A 13,498-nucleotide genomic window follows, 5' to 3' on the forward strand; every position below is an offset into this window, starting at 1 on the left:
GTTCTGTAAGGCCTAATAACTGTCATTAAGGCTCGTAGGCCTATAACGTGGTGGGTCTGGGCTAGGGTCTTATAGAGCTGGGTCTGGTTAGGCCTGGGTCTGGTTAAGGGCAGACCAGTTGTAGGCCTCAGCAGACCAGTTATAGATCTCAGCAGACCAGTTATAGGCCTCAGCAGACCAGTTATAGGCCTCAGCAGACCAGTTATAGGCCTCAGCAGACCAGAGGCAGTCGTTCCAGAAAGCTGTGTATTGTCGAGTTATCTGCTAGAATACTTATTCCCAGTCTTACTTAAGCCTTAACCTATTCATCTGAGCTTGCAGTAGTTAACATGTAATAAGCCATTTATAATGTGTTATTAACCCTTTATAAACATGTATGAAACATTTATTAGCTCTGGGACTGTGCATGAAAAAGAGAAACACACAAAAAGAAGTGTCATACAAATAGAAACACATTGTTTTGTTCAGTCTGTTCAGTCCGTTCAGTCTGTTCAGTCCGTTCAGTCTGTTTAAATGTAGATTTTACTATCTTGAAGCTGCTGCTATGTCAATAAAAATCTATATTCTTAAAATGCCAAGTGTGAATTGATGAATTGATTCTATGATCAATGTGTGCTTCCATCTTAATTGAAATAATCAATGGGTGGGTCCATCAATAACAATTGTGTGTACATGAGCTATTAGTCTGCACACACAGCAAAACTACACAGACAGACACACGCACAATTTACCTGTCTAACCAGACTCCTAGTGTTCTGTAAAGCTGCACTTCTGAGTCGCCTGTTGAGGGTAAAGTGTAGCTCAATGCTGTAACATTCAGTTTTCTAGAGTTCAGCTCTGTTGGATCAACAACACAACTCTGGGATTTGGTTAGAGGTATTGGAATATCTTGAGATATCTTTGGTTAGAGATATTGATATAGCATCAAAAATGTTAAACAAACGGGTCTCCAAGTGCGGCTTAACTTTTGGGGGAAGTGCCCATTTAAGAGAGTAAGTTGTTAAAAGTGAAAGTAATTTTCAGAAGTTACCAGAGGAGGACCTGTCCTGTCCTGTATGCTGCGGCATCTTCAAAAATCCTGCCCTACTGTCGTGTAGCCACAGCTTCAGTAAGGCCTGTACAGGAATGCTGTTCTGAGAAAGTATCCCAGGAAGTCCAGTTTGTAGGAGATGTCCGATGTCTGAACCTCCATGTAACTTGGCTCTAATGAACCTGTGTGTGAGGCCTTTTGGGGCTCCTGAGAGGTGCAGTGGTCTAAGGCACTGCATCTCAGTGCTAGAGGCATCACTACAGACACCCTGGTTCAGCGGTCTGAGGCACTGCATCTCAGTGCTAGAGGCGTCACTACAGACACCCTGGTTCAGTGGTCTAAGGCACTGCATCTCAGTGCTAGAGGCGTCACTACAGACACCCTGGTTCAGCGGTCTGAGGCACTGCATCTCAGTGCTAGAGGCGTCACTACAGACACCCTGGTTCAGCGGTCTGAGGCACTGCATCTCAGTGCTAGAGGCGTCACAACAGACACCCTGGTTTGATTCCAGGCTGTATCACAACCAGCCGTGTTTGGGAGTCCCATAGGGACGCGCACAATTGGCCCAGTGTCGTCCGGGTTTGGCCGATGTAGGCCGTCATTGTAAATAAGAATTTGTTTTTAACTGACGTGCCTTGTTAAATTTACAACAACAACAAAAACATTATACAGGAGAGAAGTCAGAGAGCTTCAGCAGGGTCTAAGGTGCTCTGCGGTGTACATTGTGAGAAACTCAAGCTCTTCTGTCTGGAAGATAAACAGCCTGTCTGCTTGGTGTGTCAGGCCTCAAAGAAACATACATCTCATGACTGTGTCCCCATAGATGAGGCTGTACAGGATCATAAGGTAAGAGAAAGACAACCATTTGGAGATCTGTGATAGAGCAATGGTATAAACAATTAGATTTGAACTTTTTGATTGACTGAAAATCAGGCTGCAGTGATAGACTTGTGGTGTTCAGATGTTCACTCAAGTCTAGATATGGTGTCCTCAATGAGGTCCTGTTTCATTCCAGGAGGAACTCTAGAGATCTTTGGAGCTCTTACAGGAGAAGGTCTTTAATACAAACAGCAGAGCACATTAAGGTCAGTACTGCATATATTGTTCAGGTTGTTCAATTACACATGYTCTTGTTCTGTTCAGCATTAGATCCTGTTACTTTAGGAAAGATGTGGTGTCACGTGTCAGGATCTGCATGCATATTCACTAACAGCTTTCTGGTACAATAATAACCCTGTATGAATACTATGGGATATTAGACCTCTTCCTCCCAATGCCTCCAGAGCCAAGCCCAGCACACAGACAAGCAGATTAACCAGGAGTTTCAGAAGCTTCACCAGTTTCTACGAGAGGAAGAGGAGACCCAGATAGCCGCATTAAAAGAGGAAGAGGAGGCCAAGATAGCTGCACTGAAGCAGGAAGTGGAGCAGAAGAGTCAGTTGATGATGGAGAGATGAGCAGAGAGATATCATCCCTTTCAGACACAATCAGAGCCATAGAAGAGGACATCTTGTTCCTCCAGAACTTCTCACTCTCTCTCCAATGTACAGGTAGATTGTAAAATCATTCAAATACTGACTATTATATAATTGATGGTATGATGACTACACCTGCATTGTAGTGCTTCTACACCTGCATTGCTTGCTGTTTGGGGTTTTAGGCTGGGTTTCTGTACAGCACTTTGATATATCAGYTGATGTAAGAAGGGCTTTATAAATACATTCGATTTGATGACTAATCTACTATTCTGTTCCTCTTCAGAACTTCAAGGCCATGAAGAAAAGGTCAAATATATGCCTTTTGTCTCTCTCTTTTCTGTTCTGAGCCCAACCCCACAGCCGCACTGACTCCTGAATGTTCTTCCAGAGCCCAGAACACACTACCAGATCCACAGCTGGTCGCAGGAGCGCTGATAGACGAAGCCAATCACCTGGGAAACCTACAGTTCAGACTCTGGGAAAAGATGCAGGGGATTGTCAAACACAATGAGTACTGGACAAGAGAGGATGTGGTTGAGAATAACAATAGATTTTATAATTGAATTTAAAATAGATGGTTTAATACGTGTCTAATAAAAGAGTATTGTCTACAGAGTTTACAATGTCTGTGTTTGTTTTGAAGCTCCTGTGATTCTGGACCCCAACAATGCAAATCCCATGCAAATCTGACCAGTGTGAGACATTCAAAAGGCAAAAGGCAGCAGCTCCCTGACAACTCAGAGAGAATCATGAAGTATGCAAATATTCTGGGCTCTGAGGGGTTCAGCTCAGGAAAGCACAGCTGGGAGGTAGAGGTGGGGGACCATCCTGACTGGAACCTGGGCATGGCTAAAGAGTCTGTTGACAGGAAGGGGGAGCTGAAGGCATCACCAATGTATGGAATCTGAATTCTACCGCTGAAGAATGGTAAGTATACAGGACAACAAGATGAAACCCTCCCTCTGAAGCTGAGACCACAGAGGATCAGAGTGCAGCTGGACTACGACAGCAGGAATGTGTCCTTCTAACATATGACACATATCTACACTCCTATAGACACATTTACAGAGAGGCTCCACCCATACGTCTCTATTTGATCACCTGGTGATTCCAACAACCCTGGAATACAGGTTTACCAATCAGAGGCGTCTCTGACAGTGATGTCATCTCAATGAGAAGAGTGTGTTTGTTTGTTTGAAATAATTCTGATTATTTAAAAATAATTGATGTGCTTTACAGAAACTATAGAACAGAAACATTCATACAATGTGAATTATCATAATATTCAGTATAGCTATAGCTTTTAAGAATCAGCTGTTTATAATAGTCAATATTTCCAGGGTATATCATACATGTAATGCTTACACAACATGTTTTGCTTTTAATACAAAATATGTTTAACCTATAAGTTACAACATATTTTCGTGACTAAAAACATCTCTATGAAATTAATCTAAGACTATGTGGGCTGAATAAGAGCTCCCTCGTGCTCTCTCTCTCTCTCTCGCTCTCTCTCTCTTCTCCTCTCTCTCTCTCTCTCTCTCTCTCTCTCTCTCTCTCTCTCGTCGTGCTCTCTCTCTCTCTCTCTCTCTCTCTCTCTCTCTCTCGCTCTCTCTCTCTCTCCTCTCTCTCTCTCGCTCTCTCTCTCTTCTTCCTCTCTGCTCTCTCTCTCTCTCTCTCTCTCTCTCTCTCTCTCTAAATTAAATTTCAATTTAATGGGCTTTATTAGCATGGGAAACATATGTTTACATTGCCAAAGCAAGTGAAATAGATAATAAACTAAAGTGAAGTAAACAATAAAAATGTACAGTAAACATTACACTCACACAAGACATTTCAAATGTCATTTGTCTATATACAGTGTTGTAACGATGTGCAAATAGTTAAAGTACAAAAGGGAAAATAATAAATATACATATGGATTGTATTTACGATGGTGTTTGTTCTTCACTGGTTGCCCTTTTCTTGTGGCAACAGGTCACACATCTTGCTGCTGTGATGGCACACTGTGTTTTTTTACCCAATTTATATGGGAGTTTATCAAAATTGGATTTGTTTTTGAGTTCTTTGTGGGTCTGTGTAATCTGAGGGAAAAATGCATCTCTAATATGGTCATACATTTGGCAGGAGGTTAGGAAGTGCAGCTCAGTTTCCACCTCCTTTTGTGGGCAGTGTGCACATAGCCTGTCTTCTCTTGAGAGCCAGGTCTGCCTACGACGGACTGTACATAGTCAAAGCCTTCCTTAATTTTGTGTCAGTCACAGTGGTCAGATATTCTGCCACTGTGTACTCTCTGTTTAGGGCAAAATAGCATTCTATTTTGCTCTGTTTTTTTGTAAATTCTTTCCAATGTGTGAAGTAATTATCTTTTTGTTTTCTCATGACTTGGTTGGGTCTAATTGTGTTGCTGTCCTGGGGCTCTGTGGGGTCTGTTTGTGTTTGTGAACAGAGCCCCAGGACCAGCTTGCTTAGGGGACTCTTCTCCAGGTTCATCTCTCTGTAGGTGATGGCTTTGTTATGGAACGTTTGGGAATCGTTTCCTTTTAGGCTGTTGTAGATTTTAATGTCTCTTTTCTGAATTTTGATAATTAGCGGATATCGGCCTAATTCTGCTCTGCATGCGTTATTTGGTGTTTTACGTTGTACACGGAGGATATATTTGCAGAATTCTGCATGCGTAGTCCGAAGTTGCTGTTTGTCCCATTTTATGAATGATTGGTTGGTGAGCGGACCGTCTCTCTCTGACCCGGCTGCCTGGCAGAGATATGTCCATTTGATTTTAGATTTGTTCACTTCTGTTTAGAATTATATATATATATATATATATACTACCATTCAAATGTTTCAGGTCCTTTATAAATGTCCTTGTTTTTGAAAGAAAAGCACATTCTTTGTCCCCCACAGTTTCAATTTGAAGAACCCCGAAAGGATACTCCAGGAACCTTTTCTTTTTAGAGAGTAGACGCTGATTTAAGATCAGTTTATATGTTTCCACAAACGGTTGGGATCAGGATTGGGCAATGATTATCTGATCATAGATCTGTGCCTATGCTCCAGTAGTTGAAGTTTGTACAAATTCAGTTTGGAGCTACAGAATAATGGCATGTGTCTGTGCAGGTTGGTGCAGCTCTAGCCAGCCCCCCCCCCCCCCCCCTGTTCCCCTACCTCTAAACTTGCTATGCTGAATTCTTGATGCACAACCAAACTTGCTGCTATATGCTGCCATATGCTGCCCGCACGCCCTCAAGTGAGCCAATCTGGGGGGCCCGAAGTGGCATGCACAATTTACCTCCCTCTAGTGTACAAGAACTGTTAGGGTATGTTGGGGGATAATGCCCCCCTTATGGAAATGGCTATTTTCTGAAACAAAAAAGTATGTTTGGTAAGATTTAGTATATTGGCAATCCTAAGGCAAACATATTTTGAAGGGRAGTAAGTGGGCAGAATTATAATTGTTTTAAATTATTTGATAAATACAGAAACTTTAGAAAGGGGGTGGTGGGTTTGGTGGTGAGTTAGCCTCAGTTTCAATTCCCCTCATGAGGAAATATGACTGAGAATGAGATTTGGGTTTTGTGACTTTGTGAGTGTGTGTGTGTGTGTGTGATTGTTTTAAATTATTTGATAAATACAGAAACTTTAGAAAGGGGGTGGTGGGTTTGGTGGTGAGTTAGCCTCAGTTTCAATTCCCCTCATGAGGAAATATGACTGAGAATGAGATTTGGGTTTTGTGAAAAAAAAGAGAGAGATAGATCCAAGCTGGTAACGCACGGAGCGGCGTGATAGACGAAGCCAAATCAACCTGGAAACCTACAGTTCAGACTCTGGAAAGGATGCACGGGGATTGTCAAACACGAATGAGTACTGGACACGAGATGATGTGGTTGAGAATAACAATAGAATTTTTTATAATTGAATTTAAAAATAGATGGTTTATAAGGTGGTCTAATAAAAGAAGTATGTGTATACAGAGTTTACAATGTCTGTGTTTGAATTTGAAGCTCCTGTGATTCTGGACCCCAAACAAGGCCAAATCCCATGCAATCCTGACCAAGTGTGAGACAATTCAAAAGGGCAAAAGGCAGCAGCTGCCTGACAACTCAAGAGAGAATCATGAAAGTATGGCAAAATATTCTGAGGAATCTGAAGGGGTTCCGCTCAGGACAGCAACAAGCTGGGAGGTAAGAGGTGAAGGGACCATCCTGACCTGGAACCTGGGCATGGCTAAAGAGTCTGTTGACAGGAAGGGGGGTCTGAAAAGGCATCACACCAATGTATGGAAATCTGAATCTACCGGCTGAAGAATGGTAAGTATAACAGGACAACAGATGAAACCCTCCTTCTGAAGCTGAAGACCACAGAGGAATCAGAGTGGCAGGCTGACTACGACAGCAGGAATAGTGTCCTTTCTAACATATGACACATATCTACAGCTCCTATAGACACATTTACAGAGAAGGCTCACCCCATACGTCTCTATTTGATCACCTGGTGATTCCCAACCAACCTCTGGAAATATACAGAGGTTTTACTCAATCAGAGGCGTCTCTGACAGTGATGTCCATCTCATTGAGAAGAGTGTGTTGTGTTTGTTTGAAATAATTCTGATTATTTAAAAAATAATTGAATGTGCTTTTACAGAAAACTATAGAACAGAAACATTCATACAATGTGAATTATCATAAATATTCAGTATAAGCTATAGCTTTTTTTAAGAATCAGCTGTTTATAATAGTCCAATATTTCCAGGGTATATCATACATGTAATGCTTACAGCAACATGTTTTGCTTTTAATACAAAAATATGTTTAACCTATAAGTTACACATATTTCGTTGATCTAAAAACATCTAACTATGTAAATTAATCACAGACTATGGGCTGAATAAGAGCTCCCCTCGTTGCCTCTCTCCTCTCTCTCGCTCTCTTCTCTCTTCTCCTCTATCTCTCTCTGCTCTCTTCTTCTTCTCTCTCTCCTCTCTCATCTCTCTCTCTCTCTGTCTCTCTTTCTCTCTCTCTCTCTCTCCGTCTCGTCTCTTCTCCGCTCTCTCCTCTTTCCCCTCTCTCTCTCTCTTCGCTCTCCTCTCTCTTCTCACTCTCTCTCCTCTCTTCTGCTTCGTCTCGTCTTCTCTCTCTCTCTCTCTAAAGATTAAAATTTATCAATTTAATGGGCTTTATTAGGCATGGGAAACATAAAATGTGTTACATTGCCGAAAGCAAGTGAAATAGATAATAAACTAAAGTGAAGTACACAATAAAAATTGGTTATCAGTAAAACCAATTAACACTCGACTGAAAGACATTTCAAATGTCATTTTAGTCTATATAAGCAGTGTTGTAACGATGTGCAAACTAGTCTAAGTACAAAAGGGAAAATAATAAATATACATAGTGGATTGTATTTTACGAAATGGTGTTTTGTTCTTCCACTGGTTCCTTTCCTTGTGGCAAACAGGTTGCAGGTCACACATCTTGCCTGCTGTGATGGCACACTGTGTTTTTTTACCCATTTATATGGGAGTTTATCAAAATTGGATTTGTTTTTTGAGTTCTTTGTGGGATCCCTGTGGTAATCTGAGGGAAAGAATGCATCTCTAAATATGGTCATACATTTGGCAGAGGTTAGGAAGTGCAGCTCAGTTTCCACCTCCTTTTGTGGGCAGTGGTGCACATGCCTGTCTTGCTCTTTGAAGAAGCCAGGTCTGCCTACGAACGGACTGGTACATAGTCAAAGCCTTCCTTAGAATTTGTGTCAGTCACAGTGGTCAGATACTTCTGCCACTGTGTGAGCTCTCTGTTTAGGGGCAAATAGCAGTTCCCTATCTTTGCTCTGTTTTTTTTGTAAATTCTTTCGCATGTGTGAAGTAATGTATCTTTTATTGTTTTCTCATGACTTGGTTGGGTCTAATTGTGTTGCTGTCCTGGGCTCTGTGGGGTCTGTTTTGTGTTTGTGAAGCAAGGTAGCCCCAGGACCAGTCTTGCTTAGGAGGACTCTTCTCCAGGTTCATCTCTCTGTACGGTGAATGGCTTTGTTATGGATACGTTGTGGGATCGTTTCCTTTTTAGGCTTGTTGTAAGATTTTAATGTTCTTCTTTTCTGAATTTTGAATAATTAGCGGATATCGCCTATTCCTGCTCTGCATGCGTTATTTGGTGTTTACGTCTGTAACAACCGGAAGGATATATTTTGCAGAATTCCTGCATGCGTAGTCCAAAGATTGCTGTTTGTCCCATTTTATGAATGATTGGATTGTGAGCGGACACGTCTCTCTCTGACCGGCTGCCTGGCAGAGATATGTCTCATATTGATTTTAGATTTGTTCACTTCTGTTTAGAAATTATATATAATAGTATATTATTATATACTTATACCATTCAAATGTTTCAGGTCCTTTATAATGGTCCTTTGTTTTGAAAGAAAAGCACATTCTTTGTCCCCCACAAGTTTACAAATTTGAAGAACCCCGAAAGGATACTCCAGGAACCTTTTCTTTTTAGAGAGTAGCACGCTGATTTAAGATAGTTTATATGTTTCCACAAACCGGTTGGGATGCAGGATTGGGTCAATGAATTATCTTGATACATAAGATCTGTGCCATGTCCAAGTAAGTTGAAGTTTGTACAAATTCAGTTGGAGCTTACAGATAATGCATGTGTCTGTGCAGGTTGGTTGCCAGCTCTACCAGACCCCCCCCCCCTCCACCCCTGTTCCCTACCTCTAAACTTGCTATGCTGAATTCTTGAGCACAACCAAACTTGCCTGCTATAATGCTGCATAAATGCTGGCCCCGCTACGCCCTCAAGTGAGCAATCTTGGGGGCCCGAAGTGGCATGCTACAATTTACCGTCCCTCTAGTGTAACCAAGAACTGTTAGGGTATGTTGGGGGATAATGGCCCCCCTTATGGAAATGGCTTATTTTTCTGAAACAAAAAAGTATGTTTTTGGGTAAAGATTTTATTATATTGGGCAATCCTAAGGCAAACATGAGTTTTTGAAGGGAAGTAAGTGGGCGAGAAATTTATAATTGGTTTTTAAATTATTTTGATATATCAGAAATTTAGAAAGGGGGTTGGTGGGTTTGGTGGTGAGTAGCCCTCAGTTTCAATTTCCCCTCATGAAGGAAATATGAACTGACAATGAGATTTTGGGTTTGGTGTCTGTGTGTGTGTGTGTGTGGTGTGTGTTGGTGTGTGTGTGTGTGTGTGTGTGTGTGTGTGTAGTGTGTGTGTTGTGTGTGTGTGGTGGTGTGTGTGTGTGTGTGTGTGGTGTGTGTGTGTGTGTCGAACGTGAAAGTGTTGGTACTTTCACTTGGGCCAAAACAGTACACCAGTTTAGCAGTCATCACCCTTCTACATAACTTGAAACAGTTTTGCCAGGTCTTGTGTCTGGAAGTAGCCTAGCCTAGCAAGCTAGCTAACACATTTCACCAAATGTTAGCTTCAGCAGCTGTGGCAAGTTGGTTTTGACTATTTGGGATAGCCTTTAATGTGCTGCTAATTAGGGACCATCAATAAATTACACAATGTAAATGGGTCCCCTAACTAGCCCCATAAGGGATAATTGCATTTTAAAAACCAGGATTGGCCATGGACATTAGGATCTGGTTGAGTGCAGCTGTGCTCACGAATTGATGAATACAGCTGCCAGCTGTGGGGCATATGGGCAGGATTGAAATAAAACTCATCCCATTGGAAAAACTGTTACGGTACCCTTCATTTGTGACATAAAACCCATTTTTCCCGAATTAATCTTGCAAAATTCTCTGTTTTTGACGAGACTGACTTTATAACAAATTATCTTTATTACCACATTGTAGTAAATTTTGAACACTAGAATAAATATTTCTGACTCATAATTCAATGCTACATAGGCTGTTTTCGAAAGGAAAAAGTTGCAGTTGAAGATGAGTGAAGAAATTAAATAGTGTAGTTGAGCAAGAGTAGTGGAGCTAGGACAAAAGGGTTGGCTAAAAAAATGTGACAGAAAGTTATTTATGTGAGAATTACAAGACAGGGGGTGTGTTTACTGAGATCCGGCGGCAAAGAGACTCAAATACTTTGGACTCAATTGGCCTTGATCCCTCTATACAAAAAGACCTGAAGGAAGTGCTAGCCACAGCTGCAACAAATCCTTTTTAAGATAGATAGGGCCTAGTGCATGGGAACACAATGTACAGAAACCACCATAGATTCTATTATTATGCATTCTTCTTGTAGATATTTTTGTAGATTTATCTGTTCTTTGTTGAACTGTCTGTCTGTATCTCTCATCTCTCTTGTCTGTCCTCTGTTGACTGTCTGTCGTTCTGTCGTCTGTCTGTCTGTCTGTCTGTCTGTCTGTCTTGTCTGTCTGTCTGTCTGTTCTGTATCTTCTCCTTTCTCCTGTCTGGTCCTCAGTGGTCCTGTCTTCTGTCTGTCTGTCTGTCTGTCTGTCCTGTCTGTCTGTCTGTCTGTCTGTCGTTCTGTCTGTAATCTCTCTTTCTCTGTCTGTCTCTCCAGTGTCTGTCTGTCCTGTCTGTCTGTCCTGTCTGTCTGTCTGTCGCTGTCTGCTCTTTGTCTGTCTGTCTGTATCTTCTTCCTTGTGCTCTGTCTGTCTCTCAGTGTCTGTCTGTCTGTCTGGTCTGTCCTGTCTGTCTGTCGTGTCTGTCTGTCTGTCTGTCCTGTCTGTCTGTCCTGTACTTTCTGTTGTCTGTCTGTCTGTCTGTCTGTCCCTGTCTGTCTGTCTGTCCTGTCTGTCTGTCTGTCTGCATGTTTCCAACTTCTCCAGGTGGTTCCTATCTCCTCAGCCTCCTCATACCACACATCTACATGAGACCTGGAACTCAAGGTGAATGACAAGTCATCATCTATATCAGTGGATCTTCTATGTCCAGATCTATGGTAATTGGGATAGGGGGTGAGGTTAAGATCTATGAAATATCTTGTTCAAGATCTAATGGTATTCTTGTTCAGTGCTCTACGGTAAATCTGGATGAAGTTAGATCTATGGTATATCCTTGTTCAGATCTATAGTAAATGGGGATGAGGTTTAGATTCACAATGGTCATCTTATTTAGATCTACTGGTAATGGGGAAGAAGATTAGATCTATGGTAATGTTGTTTAGATCTAATGGTAATTGTCTGTTCAGTTCTAATAGTAACTGGCCAAACAACTCATCATCAAAGTTTGCAGACAACACAACAGCTTGATCACCAACAACAACGAAGACGGCCTAACAGGGGGAGGTGAGGGCACTCGGAGTGTGGTGTCAGGAAAAAAACAGAACCTCTCACATCAACGTCAACAAAACAAAAGGAATGATCGTCGGACTATTCAGGGAAACAGCAGCAGGGAGCCCCCTATGCTACTTCGAAGTGTCAGCAGTGGAGAAGGTGGAAAGTTTTAAGTTCGCTGGTGACGTACAACATCACACACAAGGAACAAGCTGAAATTGGTCCACACAATCCACACAGACAGTGAGGTGGAAGAAAGGGGGCGCAAACAGCGCTCTCTTCAACCTATTCAGGAGGCTGAAGAAATTTGCTGCTTTGTCATTCCAAAACCCTGACAAATTTTTACAGATGCACCATCAAAGAGCGTCCCTGTTGGGCGTAATACAGCCTGGTAGGCCAACTGCAACAACCGTCCTCAAACCGCAAGGCTCCCAGAGGGTGGTGCAGTCTGCACAACGCATCACGCGGGCAAACTAAACTGCCCTCCAGGACACCTTACATTCACTCGATGTCACAGGAAGGCCATAAAGATAATCAAGGACTACGACCGACTGCCTGTTCACAACCGGCTATCACCAGCAGAAGGTGAGGTGTCAGTTAACAGGTGCATCAAAGCTGGGACCTATAGAGACTGCAGAAACAGCTTCTATCTAAAGGCCATTAAAACCTTGCTAAAGCAGCCATCACTAAACACAGAGAGGATGCTGCGCTACAATTGAGAACCCCCGATCCTGGAACACTTTAATAAATGGATCCTAATTCACTTTAAAAACCAATGCCCCCTTAAATAATGCCAACTTTAATAATGTCTAACGTATCTTACATTACCTCATATCACATGTATATACTGTATTGAGACCCAACACTGGGTGACCCACTTTAATAAATTGGATCACTAGTCACTTAAACATGAGCCAGTTTAATTAAAATGTTTTACAATAGTCTTATACATTATACAGTCATATCACAATGTATATACTGTTATTTATAACTATCTACTAGCACCTTGCCTATTCCACTGCGACCATTCGCTCATGAGAACCACATTTATTTGTAATTTAGCATATTCGCCATTCACCCCTTAAATTAGTGTGGTATTAGGTAGTTTTGTTGGGAATTGGTCTGATTATTTTGTTAGATATTACTGCACTGTTTGGAACTAGAAAGCACAAGCATTTCGCTACATCACATTAAACATCTACTAATCCCATGTGTAAAATGTGACTAATAAAATTTGGATTCGATTTGAATTCGATGTGGTTAAGATTTGAATGGTAATCTTGTCTCAGATTTATGGTAATCTTGTTCAAGAATTATATGGTAATGGGGGAATGTGGGTTAGATCTATGGTTAATCTTAATCCAGATATGGGTAATGGGAATGTTGTTAGCATTTTATGGTAACTCTTGTTCAGATTTATGGTAATCTTGTTCAGATAAGGGTAATGGGGATGTGGTTGATCTATGGTAATCGTGTTCAGATCTATGGTCATCTTGTTCAGATCTATGGTAATCTTGTTCAGATCTATGGTCCATCTTGTTTCAGATCTATGGTCATCTTGTTCAGATCTATGGTAACCTTGTTCAGATCTATGGTATTTTGGTTCAGATCTATGGTAATGGGATGAGGTTAGATCTATGGTCATCCCTTTGTTCAGATATATGGTAATTTTGTTTCAGATCTATGGTAAATGGGATGAGGTTAGATCTATGGTCCATCTTGTTTCAAAGATCTATGGTAATCGTTGTTCCAAGATCTATGGTCAATCGTGTTCGA

General features: G+C 41.5%; 1 protein-coding gene and 1 pseudogene across 2 annotated transcripts in view; both read left to right on the forward strand.

Annotated features, from left to right (window-relative positions):
• Nucleotides 1–578, forward strand: part of LOC112072004 (CREB3 regulatory factor-like) — a 16,256-nt gene extending 15,678 nt beyond the window's left edge. For both annotated transcript variants that reach the window (XM_024139409.2, XM_024139408.2), the window contains exon 11: nt 125–578. The gene's annotated coding sequence lies outside the window, so the exon portion shown is untranslated. The remainder of the gene's footprint in view (nt 1–124) is intronic.
• On the forward strand, nt 572–3,416 carry LOC139024702 (zinc-binding protein A33-like; annotated as a pseudogene).
• Nucleotides 3,417–13,498: the final 10,082 nt, after the last annotated feature.

Source organism: Salvelinus sp. IW2-2015, unplaced genomic scaffold (genome assembly GCF_002910315.2).
Source record: "Salvelinus sp. IW2-2015 unplaced genomic scaffold, ASM291031v2 Un_scaffold1798, whole genome shotgun sequence".
Taxonomy (NCBI): domain Eukaryota; kingdom Metazoa; phylum Chordata; class Actinopteri; order Salmoniformes; family Salmonidae; genus Salvelinus; species Salvelinus sp. IW2-2015.